The 7,311-nt window shown below is 38.2% G+C and overlaps 1 pseudogene; it reads right to left on the bottom strand.

Annotated features, from left to right (window-relative positions):
* Positions 1–3,507: 3,507 nt before the first annotated feature.
* LOC122896344 lies at positions 3,508–4,084 on the bottom strand (annotated as a pseudogene).
* Positions 4,085–7,311: the final 3,227 nt, after the last annotated feature.

The raw sequence follows: 7,311 nt of genomic DNA, 5'->3' as shown, positions 1-7,311 counted from the left end.
TTACCCCAAAGATACAGATGTCGTGAAAAGAAGGGCCATCTGTACCCCAATGTTTATAGCAGCAATGGCCACAGTCGCCAAACTATGGAAAGAACCAAGATGCCCTTCAACGATGAATGGATAAGGAAGATGTGGTCCATATACACTATGGAGTATTATGCCTCCATCAGAAAGGATGAATACCAACTTTTGTAGCAACATGGACGGGACTGGAAGAGATTATGCTGAGTGAAATAAGTCAAGCAGAGAGAGTCAATTATCATATGGTTTCACTTATTTGTGGAGCATAACAAATAGCATGGAGGACGAGGGGCGTGAGAGAGGAGTAGGGAATTTGGGTAAATTGGAAGGGGAGGTGAACCATGAGAGACTATGGACTCTGAAAAACAGTCTGAGGGGTTTGAAGTGGCGGGGGGGGTGGGGAGGTTGGGGTACCAGGTGGTGGGTATTATAGAGGGCACGGCTTGCATGGAACACTGGGTGTGGTGAAAAAATAATGAATACTGTTTTTCTGAAAATAAATAAATTGGAAAAAAATAAAAAAAAATAAAAAAATAAAAAGAAAGATTACTAACTTAGTTTCCACAAATCATGGATGAAAATGCCCATTTTCTTATACTTTTCCAAGAATATTATTATTTCTTAAAATACTTTATTAATTAAATGAGTTTAAAAAAATATTTAGGTGCTGCATCTTTCCTCAGCAGTGGGGCACATTCGCTGCCTCCCAGGCTCTACTTCTTAGACCTCTGCTCTGTCTCTTAATGTGAAGAGTGGGAAGGTGTGGTGGATCCATCAGTTTGCCAAGGGGTTGCAGTTGATGGGAAGAAGTGCCTAATAAGATAAAAAAGCTAGTTTGGTTTTAAAAATATAACTTCTTTGGGACAAGCTCTGCCAATTTTTTCCCTTATATTTATTTACTGTTTAATTTTCTTTGTTGTCCTTTCCTGACTTTTGTCCACTTTTTTTAGCGTGTTCATCATTATTTTACTGATGTTTAAGAACTGTTTCTACATTAAGTCACCTTAATCTGGGGAATATTCTACATGCAATTTTCCTTTTGTTATTTTGTTTTCAGTTTTGTGGATGTTGTTCTTTTTTATTATTACCATTTCTGGCCAGCCTGTGTGGCTCAGTCGCTGAAGTATCTGTCTTCAGCTCAAGTCATGATCTCAGGGTTCTGGGATTGAGCCCCACATTATTGAACTCCCTTTTCAGTGAGGATCCTGCTTGTCCCTCGGCCCCTCCCCCATCAATGTTTTCTGTCTCAAATCAATGAATAAAATCTTTAAAAAATAATAGTTATTATTACTATTTCATATATTTGAGTTTCTTCATCTACATATTCTCTAAATTGTTTTTAAATTATTAGTCATACCCAGGCAGCATAGAAGGGCTATTATGTTACTTAACATATTGGATTTTTATCTGTATTTTTTTGCCACCCTTTATGCATATACTTTATTGTGATGTTATTTTTAAGGGATTATCTCAAAATAAATGGAATGTCCAAAACCTAACTATAACAGCATGATTTTCTGTTAGAAGTCATCTGTAATTCTGTCAAGCATTTCCCTATAAAGCAAGGGCTCAATCAGATGCATAGCATGGGAATAAGAAAACTACAGAGCTGATAAGTAGATTTCTATTGCCCTTTGCTGTGGTTTCCTGAAAACCTTATATCAAATTCATGGCTGGAGCTAAACCACATGCTGTGTCCCTTGTCAGACATTCTTTTCCAAAAATGATATCTAATAACTTTATGAATGTGTGTGCCAAAGAATAATCACAAGCCTTTGAGGGCTTTTCCACCAAGACTTTCAGTACTGAGTGTCTCACTTTCAGATTATAAATCTGCCCCTATAACCTGCACTTTGGAGGGTTCAACTGAACTGAGAAGCAATGAGAAGGATTAGTGGATTGTTTTCTCTCCCTGTGCAGTAATGGGATATAAGCACTATCCACAGGCCTTTGAATCCTAACTAGCTTGTAACACAACAGAAATAACACCTTTAAGACTATATAGGTGTATCCATTTGTGGATCCTATGTACAATCATTGCTTGTGTACTTATAATAGAGCTCCTGCTGCCATATGGCTTTAAAATGTCAAACTATGTTTAAATAAAGCACACTCAAGAATTTTTAAGTTGAAAGGAATCACCTCATTCAACTATCATAGGAGGAAACAGGCTCAGAGATCTGACGTGACTTGCCTGAGGTGACCTTGTGAGTTAGTAGGCCTTCAATAATCATGTAGAAGTCAGTAGGTATGGACAGCAAAGGATAAGTCACAGTAGTGTGATTTAGAAGGGCACCCTCCCCTGACCCTTTTCTGTTATATAATGCATGAAGTTCTGTCAGTATATTCCTCTAAGATGAGGAATATTTCAAGGTATATCAGCTAATATATTATACAGGACAACTGAGATTAAAATCTTATATGGAATGAGAAATGATCCAGAAAGGGGCAGGAAATAAATCAGGGAGAATCTTTTTTTTTTTTTAAGATTTTATTTATTTATTTGACAGACAGAGATCACAAGCAGGCAGAGAGGCAGGCAGAGAGAGAGGGTGAAGCAGGCTTCCCGCAGAGCAGAGAGCCCGATGCGGGGCTCGATCCCAGGAGCCTGGGATCACGACCTGAGCTGAAGGCAGAGGCTTTAACCCACTGAGCCACCCAGGCGCCCCAGGGAGAATCTTTATGTACTTGATAATACTGCAGAGTACCAGATTGATGCAAACAGGATTCCTAAATAAAATATCTCAAAAGGGGCATCTGGGTAGCTCAGTTGGTTAAGTGTCCAACTCCTGATTTTGGCTCAGGTCATGATCTCAGGGTCGTGGAATCAAGCCCTGTATTGGGCTCCGCGCTCAGATGGGAATCTGCTTCAGATTTCCTCCTTCTCCCTCTACCCCTTCCTCCACACACACAACACCCTCTCTCTCAAGTAAATAAATCTTTTAAAACAAAAGAAAACAAACAAACAAACAAACAAAAAACACCTTAGAAAAGTTGAAACACTGGAGTGAAGCAAAACATCTGTCCATCTTTCTACGAGGAGTCAGTGGTGGAAAGAGCAACTTTGGATTCCAGTTTTATTTTATACACATTTACTCTGTGACAGGTATAATTACACAATTGGAGTGGTATTCAGTTAACAGAATAACAGTTATCTCATAGGAGCTGCATCAGAAACAACTGAAGATGAAACACTTCCATCCCCAAACAGTAGTAATTTGTGCTGTGCACCAAAAAGAATCTTGCTTTAAATTTTCATTCCAATTTGCAACGCTCAAACTGTACCAGGAAAAGGTAGTGGCTATTGAAAACCACCAGGACACAGCTAGTTAAAGACACATTCAGTGGTGTTAACTTAAAAAAAAAAGACACTCTACAGTTTAAAAACTGTATATAGTTTAAAAACGTATACAGCCTTACATTTCAATTATTTTTTCTTTAAAAGTAGTGATTGAGTACAAGGGGTTAAATCCTTTATAGACCAACTTATTTATCATCATCTTCCTCCTCTTCTTTTTCTTGCTCTTTTCAGCCTTGACAACTCCCTTTTTTTGCCCTATCAGACTTTCCTTTAGCTTCGTATGCAGCAATATCCTTTTCATATTTTTTCTTCAGCTTAGCAGCCTTTTTTTCACAATGCTACTTTTCTTCTGCAGCAGTGTTATTTCACATTTCCCTCAGTTTCTTTGCAACATGACCAATGGATAGGTTGGGATATTCTCCTTTGATTTTTGGGTGATACTCAGAACAAAACAGGAAAAAGGCCAAAGGAGGCTTCTTGGGTGCACTGAGATCCTTGAATTTCTTTTTTGTTTCCCTTTTAAGGAGGAAAATGAATTTTCATTTCTCCTTCAAAACGGGCCTTGTCCACCCTTGCCATGTCTTCAAATTTTCGTTCTCTTTAGCAGACATGGTCTTCCACCTATCTGAGCACTTCTTAGAAAACTCTGAGAAGTAGACTGAAGCATCTGGATGCTTCTTCTTGTACTCCTCTAGTCAAGTTTGCACAAAGAATGCATATGATGACATTTTGTCTTGGCTTTTCAGGATCTCCTTTGCCCATGTTTAATTATTTTCTTTAGCAAGGCACGAAGTTGCCCAGTGCCTGTCTGGCTCTCACTTGTTCCAGTGCACTTCTATGGAGCTCAATGTACTGAAATCTATTTATTAATTTTTGAGAGAGAGAGAGAGAGAGAGAGAGAGAGAGAGAGAGAGAGAATGGATGTGAGTGTAAGAGGGAGGGGCAGAAAGAGAGATATAGAGAGAGAATATCAGGCAGACTCCCCAGTGAAGGCAGAGCTTGACTTGGGGCTTGATCTCATGACCACAAGTTTATGCCCTCAGTCAGACACAACTATCTGAGCCACCCAGGTACCCCCACAGAAATAATTCTAAGAAGACTGGCCATGTAAATTAACTTTGTAGGTAACAAACTAAGATTTCTTCTTAACTGGAGTTAATTTTCTAAGGTTAACATTTTCTGGGGTCTGTTTACTTTTAGCAAATTACTTTCCAGAATGTAGAAACCAATATTACAGAATTATTTGGCCATTGCATCATGTGTCTAAATTTACAGTTTATGAAGTAGGGACCTGAGTAGTCTCAGATCAAGGAGGAATAGAACAAATACTAGCATCAAGGTCTACCTGTCCAAAACTTTTCCTTTCTGTTGTGTGCTAATGCTTCCATTCTCTACTATCATGTCTTTTTGTTTATTCATAGGATGGCTTCCTTGTGATCTTTGATTTTATTGACAATAAGAGTAATGGCAAGCCAAATTCACTAAGTTGTTTTCTCCTGCCATACATAATAACAAAGCAGAATGTTTAAATGAACTATCCTACCATTCTCTTTAAAACGTCTGGTGTCAGAAATAATCTTCCGACCTTGTTTTATTCAAGATGTGTTAAATTTGAAGAGAAGTGTGTAAGACCACAGGATTGGGTTAAGAAACTCTAAAGGGATATGCACTGGCTTTTCTTCAGTTTACATGGAGAGTAATACCAGTTATCCAGACTTGAATAAAAATAGCCCTGTAATTAATGAAAAGAAGTATTTTGCTTAGGATCTAGAATTGACTATGTTCTCCATCTTATGAGTGTTTGACTTGTCAGAATTTAAAACAAAAGTGTGTAGAAAGGGACAACTGTGTGAGTCAGTTGGTTAAGCATCTGCCTTCCACTTCAGTCATGATCCCAGGATCCTGGGATTGAGTCCTGCATTGGGCTACTTGCTCTGCAGGAAGCTCGCTTCTCCCTCTGCCTGTTTCTCCCTCTGCTTATGCTCTCTCTGACAAGTAATAAAGAAAAATCTTTAAAAAGTTGTGTTACAAAAAGTCAAGTGCCTAAGTTTATGAGTAGAATAAAAATGTTATCTTTTATTTGTGTTGTACTATACAGTTTTTAAAAGCAGTTCCAAAATCTTCATTATATTTTTGGAACCTCATAACCGCCATGTTAGATAGGCAGTGCAGGTATGTTTTTTATAGGCAATGCTAGTTTTGTTTGTTTGTTTGGTTGTTGTTGTTGTTTTAAAGACAGTACAGCTAAAGCCCAGGGAACACTAAAGGAATTTAGTAGTAAGTGCTTGTAATAGGACTAGAAAGTAATTATTCTGGCTTATGATTCAGTATGCTTCCTAATATTATTTATGTTTTTTTTAATTAAAGTAAATAATCTCCATTACCAATATTTTCATGTTTCAACCACACAGATTTCTATAGATAACTGCATTAATAGGAATGGTACATAAAACTCTATAATTCAAAACTGAATGTAGATGACCTATTATGTAGAAGCTACTTTTTTTAAAAAAGATTGATTGCTTGCTTTGAGAGAGAGAGAGAGAGAGAGAGAGGGAGAGAGCATGTACTCATGGGAAAGGGGCAGAGTCAGAGAGAGGAAGAGAGGGAGAATCTCAAAGAGATCCCCGCTGAGCATGGAACCCAACATGGGGCTCCATCTCATGGCCCTGAGGTTGTGACCTGAGCCTAAATCAAGAGTTGGATTCTTAACTGACTGAGCCACCCAGGTGCCCCAGAAGCTACTAATTTTTTTTTTTTTTTTTCAGAAAATCACAGGTGTTTCAAATGGTTTTATTAGAGTTATACTATCCAAAAAAAAAAAAAAAGAATGCAAAAGAAGAAAGAACCAATACTAGGAAATTAGTAAATTGCTGTTAGGTAAATAATGGTGTTTCATACAGTAACGTTCTATACTGACATTAAAACAATGCTTTAGAATATTTTTTTTTTTTTTTCCCCAATTTATTTATTTTCAGAAAAACAGTATTCATTATTTTTTCACCACACCCAGTGCTCCATGCAAGCTGTGCCCTCTATAATACCCACCACCTGGTACCCCAACCTCCCACCCCCCCGCCACTTCAAACCCCTCAGACTGTTTTTCAGAGTCCATAGTCTCTCATGGTTCACCTCCCCTTCCAATTTACCCAAATTCCCTACTACTCTCTAACGCCCCTTGTCCTCCATGCTATTGGTTATGCTCCACAAATGAGTGAAACCATATGATAATTGACTCTCTCTGCTTGACTGATTTCACTCAGCATAATCTCTTCCAGTCCCGTCCATGTTGCTACAAAAGTTGGATATTCGTCCTTTCTGATGGAGGCATAATACTCCATAGTGTATATGGACCACATCTTCCTTATCCATTCATCTGTTGAAGGGCATCTTGGTTCTTTCCATAGTTTGGCGACTGTGGCCATTGCTGCTATAAACATTGGGGTACAGATGGCCCTTCTTTTCACGACATCTGTATCTTTGGGGTAAATACCCAGGAGTGCAATTGCAGGGTCGTAGGGAAGCTCTATTTTTAATTTCTTGAGGAATCTCCACACTGTTCTCCAAAGAGGCTGCACCAACTTGCATTCCCACCAACAGTGTAAGAGGGTTCCCCTTTCTCCACATCCTCTCCAACACATGTTGTTTCCTGTTTTGTTAATTTTGGCCATTCTAACTGGTGTAAGGTGATATCTCAATGTGGTTTTAATTTGAATCTCCCTGAGGGCTAATGATGATGAGCATTCATCATCATCATTAGCCCTCAGAAGCTACTAATTTTACTGAAGAGCTATCATCTGTATGTTTTCTTTTATGGGACCCAAAATGCCAAGTAATCTTGAATAATCATTATATGGTTTTCCATGTTAGATCCAACATATACAGAAATTTGGATCACTAGGGTGAAGTTATTTTGAAAATGAAAAGAGAGAGAAAATGAAAAACAGAGTTTTAATAACCTATGGTGTAGCAAAAACTACAGCAATGAC

Source organism: Neovison vison, chromosome X (genome assembly GCF_020171115.1).
Source record: "Neovison vison isolate M4711 chromosome X, ASM_NN_V1, whole genome shotgun sequence".
Lineage (NCBI taxonomy): Eukaryota > Metazoa > Chordata > Mammalia > Carnivora > Mustelidae > Neogale > Neogale vison.
The sequence above is the reverse complement of the archived record's forward strand: the minus strand, read 5'-3'. Positions and strand labels throughout refer to the sequence as shown.